We start from the raw sequence: 14341 nt of genomic DNA, 5'->3' as shown, positions 1-14341 counted from the left end.
GAGAAGAAATGTGAATATGCTGGAGAAAATAGTGTTTGTCCACAGACATTTCACAAATAAAATGAGGCCTGCATTGACAAAATTAATGCCTTTTTGGGCATATGTTCAGCTTTATCCCATTGAATTTCAGAAATAAAGCAATAAATATCAAAAATTGATAGTGTTTAAAACCCAACAAATACATTTCTGAGTGATGACACTCTGATGACCTTGTAAGACATTCAAAGCACTCCATAGTGACAGCCCATCATTTGAATACCTGACAGATCAATAAACAAAGCAATAAACAAAGCCACACATTTAAACTCTAATTCGAGCTTCCCCCCCTCAACAATTCTGTCTTTTCTTATGTGCCTCCATAAAGGATGTGCACAGGGTTCCTGAATGTAAATTTTACACAAATAAACAAACCTAATTAACTTTGCAGGTAAAACCGCCGCCCCCTTTAGATTCACTGAGCCAGGAAAGGGCTCGGCCACAGTCATTTGGCAGTGAAAAGACTAGTGGTTGTGGCTTCCATTCACCTTGAACCCCCCTGTAAAAGGCTCCGGTGAATCATAGGCGTGACATTTTATTCAAAGTCTAAGGGTTTTTAAATGGATGAGCTGAACAATGAAATACTTATTCAGAGATGCAAAGAAGGTCCCTTGAAATCTTCATCCTTCTCCTATAATACATGATTTTTCTTCCTCCAGTTGTATGTTGAACAGCAAAGTGGAAACATTTTAACCCTCAGAATGTATCTTCATGTCGAGGACACCACTATATGCGGCAAGAAATAATACTGAAACTAAACTCTTAAGTTTTTATCTTTTACATTTTGTTTTTACCTCACTTTTAAACTCCAATTCATCTCAGTAGAGCAGTACTATAATTAGCCAAATTACAAATTGGTTTAACAACAGAATATAACTCAGTAGCTTCACTTTCCATTAGTTTGCTTTAGCTGAGGCTGGTTTTTATTACTGGTCCATACTGGAGTAAAAATACTTGGGTCTTAAAATAAACTTCTCACATATATCTTTAATAATACTTATGATTGCTTTAATTACAGTTTGTGTGTGTGAGGGCTGCTCTTTGCGGCTGATGCTTCCTGCTATTACATCTTGTACAGTATATACTATTAAGTAAATTATTCTCAGGTCACTCACAAAAAGATCTTGACCTCAATAAAATTTTATACAGGTACACTGACCAGTTTAAAAGAGTTCAGAGTGTAACAAAGACGTAATTCTGTTCATTTATAGAGCAGTCATTTAGATAATTTGCTGGTTACTGCATTATTGGCAGAAATAACCTGCTTTTCAACATTTCAAAACACTATGAAATGCTGACATTGAGTTTTTTGGGCCGTGTGAACACAACACTTTGGGCAGCTTTTAATCAAGAACTGATGTTCTTTTTGATACTTTATGCAATGAATGACAAATTATTTTACTGATTAATTTCTGCAAAGTAAAAACAAAATACTTAATTACAATCATCACATTTAATTGTTATTTTATTTGTATATTTGACAGGAACAGTGCTGAAAAAGATCTTTTAATGATTTTTACTTGTTGGCCCTGGCCAGACATAAAAAAAAAAAAAATCCCCAAAATAAAACAAATGACTTAGCTTACATCTATGTACACAAAATACTAAATAAGCACAAATTAGTACAGTACATTTCTACCAATAAAAATGATTACACATAGCAGGTAGTTACATTCCATACAATAAATACTGCAAGGACAGGAATAGCACTGATCACGACAACAAACAAGTGAATATGAATATACTGAATGTACAATATAAATGTATATTGTACATACTCGTACTCCATAAAGTTATAAATGATGCACTGAGTAACATTTAGTCAATAGTCTGTTTTGTTCCCCATAAACGTCTTTCTGTCTTTTAAGTGAAGACCTTAAAAAACAAACAAACAAAGCAGCTGATTTAAATAAACCACCAACTTTGAAACACAAAAAAACAAGACTATGAATAAACATGATGAAAAAGATTCACTGACAAATCTTTGTATAATAAGGGATAAGGATAATCACCTTTATTTGGCCAAGCATGTTACACACAAGGAAGCGAGGAAGCCATCTATGGCGTCAACTCAACTGATGGCTCTAACCATCAGGGGCAACGAGGGGGGTTCAGTGTAGATAGATAGATGTGTAGATAAATAGATAGATAGAAAACATTATTAATATCCAATGGGGAAACCTGTTTGGTCACCATTTGCACAATAAACAACACCACCAACAACAGACAAACAAACTAGGATGAGGAAAAAACCGCACCCAACAATAAGTAAACAAATCCCAGGACAAAGTGGAGTTCTACTCCGGAACTGGTCGAGTTAATCTTCATTTATTAAATGATATTTGTATTCAGTCATATTTAAGAGCTTCCCATCAGATAAATGGACTTGCCTTTGCACTGACAGTAGTTTTACTGTATAAACACCAGGCAGACACACACACACACACACACAAACACTGTACTTATGCACATGCACTGTGGTGTTATCTACAGGTGTGTGCAAACAAAGGGTGTGTTATAATTAGTTTTACATGAGCCGCATTTGGCAGCGAGTTGTTTGCTTTTTTCTCTGTGTTATCTGAGAGTCCCATTTGAATAACCAATGCTTACTTTGTGGTGCACTTATTTTATTTCTGAGTCAGATAATAGAGTGTGTTTAAACAGAGAAGAGAGGCGGCATCAGAATAAGAAAGGTTTAGGCACGAATGTTACAGACTACATTAGGTTTGTCGCTGCTGCTTCTATTAGAATTTTTACTAGGACTTCTAGTTTTCAGTGCAGACAAATTATTATTGATATTAGTGGCACAAATGAATTTGTCTTCTTCTTATAATAAAAATAAATGGAATTCAGTCTTTATTGATTTTATTTATTTATTTAGTTTTTATGCCTGTAACTTTCTGGTCTTTTCCAGGCTTTCATTTTAAAAAAAACCCTATTTGTCAACAGAGCAAAATCGCATGTCACCATTCACCAAAGTTGACCTTGACAGGTTGCACTGATTCACTTTGTCTTCCTTCCTTTTTACTTCTCAATGATCTTCACTATTATCACTGTAAAAGAGGTGGTTTCATCACTTTTTATAGCAGTGATCATAACGATAGCACCTTTAAAAAATAAGATAGTAGTTTCTTCCTATTGTTCCATGACATTCTGAAGCTATTGATGTTTTAGGTGTGTCTGTTAGTCCTCTCCAAAATTACAAGAGCAATTCACATTCACACAAGCTGCCCAGGTTTGTTTCCCCCAGTTGTTGTGTTGTCTCAGCAAATGACTTGCTGAACAGCATTCTGTCCAGCTGGCTGCCTGCTCTCAGCTTTACTTTACCCCCTGGCCCTCGAACCAGTTTTATTTCTCTCTTCAAGTGCTTCTCATGAAAGAAAAACCTTTATGGGCAGGTGCGTTGTGTTCCCCTCTATCACTCCACTCTCAGTTTCTGCCTGCTGGTGCTCAATTTGTGAGAGCCGCTTCGAGCGCTGCCGGGAGCCCAGCATCTCGTCTGGAGGAATGGCATTGAGATCTTTTTCCAAGATGGTGCTGGGGTCATGACGGAGGCTGAGAAGAGAGGAAATGCTGTCACAGGAATCCTCTTTGTAGTTGCCTGTGCTGCAGGTGTTCTGCCATTCATTGTTATAGCACAGTGTTTAGTGTTACAACCTGCCTGACATCTGGCGGCCTGGCTGGACCGAAGCAGCAGCAGCATAATGATTAGGGACAACGCTGCCTGCTAATGCATTACACATCAGCACAAATGTTTATTATTAGCGGATGATGTGGAAGCATTCTGCACAGCCAGTTCACTAATGTCACAGAACATTTGTAATTTGTTGTAAATAAATGCCAACTTGGTTTTGTGCTATCAAAAAATCTAAATGTCAGACAAAATACATGTTTTTTCTGTCCTCCAAAATGAAATAATTGTTCTCCCGGTGACACCCCTATTGGCAGGACAATGTGTTTTGTTGATGCTTTTAAAAAGGCAAAAATAAAAGTTTTCTTATCTGATGCCATATTTTAAAAGTTTGGTTAGATTTTAGTACAGAACTGACTCAGCTAGGGCTTGACTTGTGGTTAAGGGTTAAAGGAAACCTGAGTGGAAGTAGGAAGCTGGAAACACAGTCTCCTTTCTCTAATTTCTAAACAACATGAGTCACAGAAAACGATCAGGTCAGTGTTTGTTAAAACAAGACAACTGACTGGAAGACAGTCCCTACAGAATGATTCAGCATTTGCTGTTCAAAGCAAAAGCTCTAATAAGTCTCACAAATTACCGAGGTCCTCTTGCACAGGACATGATGTGTTTTACAGAAGCAAAAGTAGCAAATAATCACACAGGCTACTGCAGAACTTGCAGCAGTATCGGCAGCTTCCTTGACTCAGCCATGACCATATTAAGAGAGATGGCCACAGTGCCATCATCCAGTCTTGCAGCCGTTTTGTCCACCTTGGCCTCAGCCCCAGACTTTAAGGGCTTCTCTAAGTTTCACAAGCCACCAGACCTCTCTGTGCTTGTTGCATTTGAAGCCCCGAAACGTCAAATCTTCTTTTAGCACAAACAGAAAGAAAGTCCCAGAAGTCGGTTAACTGACAGGGAATTTCTGAAAAGTGCAGTGCACAAAATTTAGAAGAAATTTTTAAACAGTTCAAAGTCAGTAGAAGCAAAGAGTCACTGAACATTCTGCTGTTACTTCTTAAACTACATCTTCTGAAACATGTCTGTTAATGACATCTGTAATGGAGCTGTGTCCTGTTCTTTCAGCACGAGTTGGACGAAACAGATGAAGCTGGGCACAATGGTCAGTTTGACTCCTTCCACCCAAATGTGCTTCCAACTCTTTCAACTTGTAGCAGGCATGAAGCTGAAAGTGCAAAAGCAGCATGTGTTTTGAACTTGTCACAGTGTTTTGAACTTGTCACAGTGAATGGCTGCAGCTCAGGGGGGGGGGGTGCCTGAATACCTGCCCACCATCAGAGCTGGGTGAGCATCTGTGAGCTGTTAAAATCACTTCATCTTAAGCACATCCACAGGAGAAGGGTTAGTGGTGTTAAGGTGTAAAGAATATACAATATGTCTGTATTTGTAAAGGAATGTGTCTGTCGATGTTTGATTGTTCAGCGTTGAAGAAGAAAGTGGGGGTTTTTTGCTGGCAGTTCCTCTTTGATCTGGTGCAGAATGATCACACAAAGAGCTCAGGAATTGTATATCATGGTGTGTGTGGCATGCTGGGACTAATTGCCTGCTTCCACTTACAAAATTTAGCGTGGAACCCTAGTGATGGGTAATTTTAGTAGAATGATGTTCCATCCCTAAATCACTCACAATGGCATCACTGAAGCAACTCTTGACTGTTCAAATGGATACAATTCAAACAGAAAGTTGTTTGTGTTTGGTAAAAATAAGACTACTTGTGAGGTCAAACTGTTTTCCTGCTGTTTTCCTGGCAGTGATTTGGGTGTGAGGCGTCAAAAGTCAAAGATCAACCAGTCTGTAGTAGCACAGCTCTGTCCAGTATGAACTTTTAAAAACTCCTCTTTACCAGCAGTTTTTTTACCTTTCATAAAAATTTTCCAACCAGTTTACACTTTAACTTTTCCCACAACCATACACATCTGTTAAACACTGCTGTAATTGTCCCTAAACATTTAATTTCTTAAAACTGACTATTTGAATATTAAAAAAATTCATTTTGTCCTGCAAATCCACATCTCTGATTTACAACTGAACTCTCAAACATTTTAAGCCAAATTTCCATCCATAGTTTGCTAAATTTTTTAACTTTTTAGAAAATTATCAAAAAGTAAGGGTGCCATTAAATCACAGCAGAGATGACTTAATCAAAAGAGCACCCATCAAACACAAGTGGAAACCTCCGAGGCTGAGAGACAAAGCCAATGCAGGTGTTAAAACCTGCAGTTCCTCAAACGGCCACCGGACTCTGGCTCCATAAGGGAGTCAAAAACAAGGTTCCCCATAGACTTCATGTTTAAATGTCAAACTTCACAGCAGAAATAAACATGTTTACAACCTGGCATAAAAAAAACAGTGTTGGTCTTTATAGCTAATTACCCTTTCCATGACAACTGTACAGCGGGAGAATTTATTTATATGATTCACCTGTTTAAGTTGTACTGAGGCTAAAAGTTATGCATAATTAAGGGCTTAGCCACACAGTGACAGGCAAGAGGGCCCCGCCACAGGTTGCTAGCTGCTAGCTGTCTAGTGAGCTCCACTCACACCCATTTTTTTGATTAATCAGAGTTTGACTACCAAGATGGCGACAGCCAGCAACTGTTACAGCCACGTTTTCTGCCTTGGTCTGAGTTTGTAAAGTAAACTCTGACATTCATTACAATGAAGGCCAAAACTGTTTAAAAGTTGAAAAGCAGCTTTTTGAAATGATCCCTGGAACAGACAGAGAGAATGTCTGTGCCACAGCGCATCAGTCTGTAAAGATCAGAGATCCTCTGTTCGACCATCTTGACAGATATGATATATTGCAGTATTATGTGTTGTATTTTCTCATGGGTTTAGACTTCTACGTCAGCTCAGTACCATCTGTGCACTGAACAGTCCATCATGTTTCAGTTGTCCGTCTGACTCTGGGTTGTTTGCTTCTGTTTATAGTGTTTTTATCGTTTCTTTTTGCCTTGGATTTGGAGGTTCTAGCTTAGAACCTCCAAATCCATCAAAACACTATCAAATTAAGTACACACTTTCGCCAATTTAACAACAGATGTGCAGCATTTAGAAAATGCAGCAAATACTGAAAACACAACCAAGTACACAAAATCTGCAAACGGTAGACGCTACAATGGAAATAGGGGATGCAAAAGAGCGGCAAACTACGTGGAGTTACACTTGTTGATTAAATTTTGATTAGTGAAGCTACTCAAGTTGACCTTACATTAGTAGCGATGGTCAGATGAAGCCTCATAAATGTAGGTGTCAAGGTGTCCCAGCCAGTAGTTTCACCAAAAGGTTCAGCTGACATCTGACATCTAGTGGGCTAATGTGTTAGCCCATATCCACTAAAGGCATTTTATCATCAGCCATCAGCTTAGGTGTCCTACTCATGGACAAGGGCAAATGTTTTCCATGTTTTTGATACATTTCTGTGATAGCACCAGTGCTGCTGAGTGATGCCAGAAGCACTCCTGTTTCTAACTATTTTTCTCATATAATAATTGTTACCAATGTTATTTACTATATATTAGTGTTTGTATTGTTTATTGCTCACTGCATCAAACTATAAAGTGAAGAGTGCCACGTTGGTGATTCAGTGAACTTATAAACTCACTTTGTATTGCGTATTATTATTATTAGACATTTATACAGGTCATCACTTGCTGTAATGCACACCGTTCTTATCAGAGTTACTGTGTAAGTAGAAGATGGTGCATGTTTTCTCAGCCCCATTTGACAGGTTTCAAGGCTTAACCCATTACTGAGGTAACGACAGATGTGTTTTTGACAAATGGGATCATGCATTGCCTTCAGATGCATCAGCCTTCATCTTTTCAGTCGAGACTCAGCTCTCACTTCGAGAGGACAATACGAGAGATAAGTGTTTAGTTGTTGAACTCAAGTCTGTGGTATTTCCCCTGGCACTGCAGCCCATTGACACTGACAGCAACGGCAGCCGCCCTGTGCTGCAATTAACATGTGATTCCTCTACTCACAAAGGGCTTGTCAAAGTGCCACGCCTCTCTCCTCTCAGGCCTTTCACAATACAAATCCCCTCGCCATTCTCTGGACTGCAGTTAAAGGTGCTCGGCTCACATTCAAAAGGCTTTTTCCCTTCTCTCTGTCGTAGCACGTGTGTATGTAACTTTTTCACCCTGGACAGGAATCTTGTGATAACTTGTTGTCGTTCACAAACAGACCGGCCTGTCATATTTATCAGGCTTATGTTTTGTTATGGTATTAAGTATGGCCGACCTTCACTGTCCTGAGTGGAGTCAGTGATGTTCAAGTGTGAGCCGATGTGCTTTGCTCTGTTAGCCGACTTTTGTGTTTTCATTCAAGCCAGTTTTGAAAACATTTCTTATTATCAGTGGTGAAAAACAACTGAGTAATCTGTACTATAGTTTAGATGACCATTTCCATTTTATGCAACTTTACATTTAAACACTCATAGTGAAATATGTACTAGTTACTCTGTGGTGGTTTTAGCTATGGATAATTAGACCTGTAGTCAGGTGGAAGCTGGGCTGGGAATGACATGATTCCATCAAACTCTGAGTCCTCAGAATAAAAACTGGATGAGCTGCACCACCCCAACAGGTACAACAGCATAAACACAAAGGTAAAGGAGATGTCAGACACAAAACAAATTAAGGTGACATAGGTGGAAACACAAGTGCAATACAGTATTTGTCTGTGAAATGTAATGAAGCCGAAGTATAAAACGGCAGAAAATGGAAATACCAAACTAAAATACAGTACTTGACATGTATTACAGTACTTAAGCACAGTACTTGAGTAAATGTATTTAGTTACTTTGCCCCTCTGCTTCCCTCATTTCCTATAAGATCTCAAATGTCTCCCATCCAAACACAGGTCATAAATGCTCAGCCAAGTCTGCCCAGATCTGCAGCCCCAGTTCCTACTGTACTGTAGCTTAACCTGGCAGCTAGAAGGTATGAGCCAAAGTGCTTGTCAGCTGGTCACACATTTGTTTCAAAATGCAGCCGAGCTTGGCAACACTGCAAACAGCTGCTGTTCAATAGGAAACATCTTGGGATCCCACTTCTGTACCCCATTTGGCTTTGACTGCTTCTGCTCCCAGTCGACCATGTTGCTGCAGTAATTAACCACTATGTAAATCAGACCAGACAGCAGCAGGTCAGGAGGTCACAATTCTAATTTTGCTGTTTACATTTGCTCACATTTCCATAGCCCCGTTTTTAACTGCCAAATATAAATAAATTAATACAAATCCAATGGTGTAGTATTTGTGACGTAACTCTCGTTTGCCCTCATTTACATCCTGCACTGCCATGAAGCTGAGCCCTGCATCAGTCATGCGCTTTTAAAGTTTTTAAACTATACATGCAGACAACCACATGATCAAACTCCCACGAAAACTTCAAAAGTAGAACCGTCTGTTCCATTTCATGGAGAAGTTATTTATGATGGTGTCATTTGTAATACATTCAAAGCCTGTATTAGCCTGCTATTCATCCCCTGACAGGTTTCCACTGAACTCGGTGTTACAGTGGTGCTCGTCTGAAAAGAAAACGCTCACACGTGAACTGAATCGTTGAGAGGTGTGCTGACATAAGGCAGGTTGGTTCTATTTTGATTCTGACTCAAATAACACGAATTACAGGAAGGAATATCTCTGACAATCCACTGGAAAAGTCAAACATGCCTGAGACTGTCACTGTGATGTGTTTTCCAGAGGTTTGGCCATACAGCCGGGCTAAGTTTGTTCAGGCAAATTGCTGTGCGAGTCCATCAGTGACATGCAGACAGGGCTGGCTCGGAGCCAGAGCATAGCCGGCCCAACGCAGTCGTCAAGAGGAATTCACTTTGCAGTCAAGGCAGTAAGGAGGGAAAAATGACGTGACCAGTAGAAACCTGTTGATGTTAGAAGGTGAGAAGTCTTTTAGTAAAACCCAATGGCCCACTGCTGTTTTAACACTGCAGAGACACACCTGAAATTAATTTTTAGTCATTAATGTCAGAAATGTATCAGCTCAACTGATTGTGTCATACCCTCAGGGTGCTGACACGCTCAGGAATGGGCAGCTCTCCCAGAAACTCTCATAACACAGCTCTCCATGCAGCAGGTTTATATTAAAATAACAAAGGTATTGAAATAATAAAACAGATGTCAGGTAGCCAAAAGTGCCCAGCAGCTAAACAAAAAGAAAAGGAAAAGAAGATGATGTGCAGCTCTTTCTCTGCTATCTCTCCTTTCACAGATCATCTTTATTTGTTCATTTCTGTTTATTCATTGCACAAAATCAGGTTCAGTGATGCTATTACAAGTGGTCCCTAATCGTGCATTCAATAATGTTGTTTCACTGAAATCATGCTCAGGCTGCATCATAGTCACAGCTGTGGTCCCTAAGTCACAATCTGTTGAAAAGCCCTGGATTATAAAGTTAAAATCGATTGGATTTTTATTTGGTAGCTAAAAGTGGTCAACTCGTGGCCTAAATCTGGCATCAGCACATGGCTGCTGTTCAGACCTGTGCAGAATGGCAAGCAACAATCAAACAGCTGAAGTTCAACTCAGCTGCAGTCTGCTCCCACGGGCTCTAACCCAAACTGGCAGCTGTATACAGTACAAACAAACCGCCCCAGCCTTTTGACTGCATTGTAGTCACTATTAACTCATCACACTGCTGTTTCCCACAATCACCTTAAGGTTGTGTTTAGCTTAGTCCCATTGTAATTTTATTTGCTAACATAATCCTTGCCTTAAGATGCTTTGGGAAAACAGATCACAGGATTTTAAGGAACAGACGCAGTGAAAATAACTGAATTTATAGTAACAAATGATAAAGGACATGCTCAAGACTCTCTGGGAGACATTTAAAGTGGTAATGAGAAAACATACTGTATCTTAAATTTTAAAAATGCTGCTCTTTTCACTGCAGCTGCACGACTCAACTGCCACTAACTTATTTATTAAGTCCTCATAATAAAGGCAGACAAACCACATGATGAAAGAGGAACCACAGCGAGTAGAAACTAACTGACGGACAGTATTATACCGTCAACCCCTACTACAGTTACTGATTAACTACAGCAGTAGCAGCATCTGATGGTTTTTGTCTCTTCATATCCAGTTTAATGTTTTCAGTTTTATGGAAATTTGTTCCTTCATACACAGATACATTCTTTGGCTTCTTGATGACATACAAGCACATTTATAAAATCTATTTATATTATTATAAGTTTAACATGACATGGTAGTCATACCAGATAAAGAGACACCTGAATATGAGCATTATCTGACTCCTGATGACTATTACCTTCATCTCTTTACACCCTAAATTTACCTTCTGGGGTTAGTTCATCCACTAGAGTTTAATCTACACAGATGTTTTACTATTACTTTGCTGAATTCTACTACAAAACAGCTTTATACGCACAAGAACAACAAGCTAATACAGGTTGTAGTGCAAGGAAGTGGGCACCAGCTGCTCAGTACAGCTCTGTGGTTTTCACCAACTCTGACAACATGGCATGTACTGACCGAACCCCCCCCCAGTTCCAAAGCAAAACTCTTTAATTGTGTCTCAGGACGTAGTCTTAACTCATGTTTATACTGTCTAAAAGAGGAGAATGTTGATGTTTTCATCTCATTTTAATGAAAGTTCTAACCAGAAACAATGGAGCAGACTCGCTGACAGCGCTGATTTCTCCTTTCTTCATCTCACTTTTAAAATATTCCAAGCAAACAGTAACGTGGTGTGACTTAACGGGGAACAGGTGTACCTCCTTAAGCTGTAAGAAAATAGCAAAAGCATAACAAGGCCCCTGTGGTTTCCTAAGTGTGCCCTCATTTACCATATATACCCGCACATATCAGGGTTATAATCATTAACAGCCAGTTCAGTGGGAGTTCAGCGTGCACTGAGAGCCTGCGGAAGCCTGTTCTGAATGGGATATTTTGGTTTTCCGTGAAACCACAAGAGAGAAACTGACCAAATGTTATGGTTTACTTGTTTCACAGAGCTCAGTGGGAACTATTTCCTTTCACTGCAGTGAGAAATCAAACGGGATAGAGTTGCAAATAATGGCTTATTTCTCAGCAGTTCCTCTGGTGGATAAAGCTCTGTGTTGAAAATTTCCCTCAGTTGCAAACGATTTAACATGCATGACACATATTTGTGTTTTAATGCAAAAGAGAAGGAACTCAATCTGACGACACTCCTGCAGGCGCCATTGTCCTGCTTTGCCCCAAAATAACAATTAAGGCTTCTATCAAATATCACCACTGATCTTAAGTGGCTCTGTGGCGTCACACTGTCTTGTGCATGCCTCACCTCGACGGGGAAACGTGATCGCGCCACGCTAAGCACTGCTGGGAAAAAAGCACAAGCGTCCATGCAACATTTGAATACTTTCAGAAGGTAACATTAGACTTTTTAAAACATACAGTAACCTTTCAGTTCGGTGATTCTCTGATATCCCTCTTTTGTGCTCTGCCGCAAAGATCACTTCAAACCTCAAAGGGCCACAAACTCAGGAATCTTCCAGTCGGCCAATCCTAAAAAAATGACACCATATTTAAAAAATTACACCTACACAAACACTCTTAAAAAACTGACAGCACATGGCTTAAGAGAGCCTTTAGAGTCCCCCCTTGTGCAACAATTACCCCTTTAAGATTGGCTAATCCTGAAATATGGGCCTGTGACTAATGGCGGAATTTAGCAAGAAATCGGCTCCAGTTTCACCAGGCTTTATTGACTCTAATGCATGATGCAGATACGTTTGGCTATGATGAATGAGCGTGGGGATACTGTCAGGCCTACCCCTCCTCCTTCTCCTCCTCCTCGTCTTTCACTGATACTTTTGTGCAGGTGATAATGAAAAGTGTCAGAGAAGCATGTAACAGGCCCTTTCACTTGCTTGCCAAAAGAATAAGCTGTCATGTCAACAATGGTGTTGAATGGGAACATTTGAGCTGTTTTATTTCTTGTTGTTTTACAGGGTGAGGTGCCTCAGAAAAGTCTTTCTTTAATATCCGTCTTTAATAAACTGCGATATTGCAGCTTGTTTTTGAGCGTGTGCCAGCCTGCTCTGACATTCTGCTACAGGGAATTGAGCACAAAGCCACAAGAGCAGGACTTAGTGTACTTTGCTACACAAACAACATATCAGTCATGCTCTGACTGTGGCTCTGTGCTGCAGCAACAACATTATGTTTATGTGAAACGCTTTTGTTTGACAGTGACAAATATTGTGCTGATGAACTGGTGCAGATTGCTCAATAAGACAATCTCAGAGTTTCCATACTTGCAAAAACATCAGGTACTTTGAAGGGCCCGAGTTGATATTTGCCTGGTTGCACCTGTAGCGTGAAAATGTGGATAATTATCATGCCATGTAACAGTGTCAGTTTTCTCAACTGATTTCTCATGACATACCTTCAGAGCTGAGATTTTCAAAGAATGAATTAAACCAAAAAGCAACATAAACAACACAGTCATTTTAAAAAGCAGTGAAGTGACCAGAGATACAGTGAGGAACAGAAGTATTTGAACACCCTGCGATTTTGCAAGTTCTCCCACTTAGAAATCATGGAGGGGTCTGAAATTCACATTGTAGGTGCATTCCCACTCTGAGAGACAGAATAAAAAAAAAATTTCAGGAAATCACATTGTATGATTTTTAAAGAATTTATTTGTCTTGCACTGCTGAACATAAGTATTTGAACACCTGAGAAACAGCAAGAATTCTGGCTCTCAAAGACCTGTTACTGTGCCTTGAAAAAGTCCACCTCTACTCCACTCATTAATCTACATTAGTAGCACCTGTCTGAGCTCTTTAAAGACACCTGTCCACCCCACAGTCAGTCAGATGCCAACTACTACCATGGGCAAGACCAAAGAGCTGTCAAAAGACACCAGAGACAAAATTGTGGACCTCCAGAAGGCTGGAAAGGGCTACGGGGCAATTGCCAAGCAGCTTGGTGAAAATAGATCAACTGTTGGAGCAATTGCTAGAATATGGAAGATGCTGAAGACGACTGTCAGTCTCCCTCGGACTGGGGCGCCATGCAAGATCTCACCTTGTGGGGTATCACTGATAAAAAAAGGTGAGTAATCAGCCCAGAACTACAAGGGAGGAGCTGGTCAATGACATGAAGAGAGCTGGGACCACAGTTTCAAAGGTCACTGTTGGTAGAACACTACGCCGTCATGGTTTCAAATCATGCATTGCACGGAAGGTTCCCCTGCTCAAGTCATCACATGTCCAGGCCCGTCTGAAGTTTGCCAAAGACCATCTGGATGATCCAGAGGAGGCATGGGAGAAAGTCATGTGGTCAGATGAGACCAAAGTAGAACTTTTTGGTCTAAACTTCACTCGTCGTGTTGGGAGGAAAAAGAAGGATGAGTTGCATCCCAAGAACGCCATCTCTACTGTGAAGCATGGGGGTGGTAACATCATGCTTTGGGGGTGCTTTTCTGCGAAGGGGACAGGACGTCTGCACTGTATTAAGGAGAGGATGAATGGGGCCATTTATTGTGAGATTTTGAGCAACAACCTCCTTCCCTCAGTCAGAGCATTGAAGATGGGTCGTGGCTGGGTCTTCCAACATGACAACGACCCGAAGCA

Source organism: Monopterus albus, unplaced genomic scaffold (genome assembly GCF_001952655.1).
Source record: "Monopterus albus unplaced genomic scaffold, M_albus_1.0 scaffold385.1, whole genome shotgun sequence".
NCBI classification, from domain to species: Eukaryota; Metazoa; Chordata; class Actinopteri; order Synbranchiformes; family Synbranchidae; genus Monopterus; species Monopterus albus.
The sequence above is the reverse complement of the archived record's forward strand: the minus strand, read 5'-3'. Positions refer to the sequence as shown.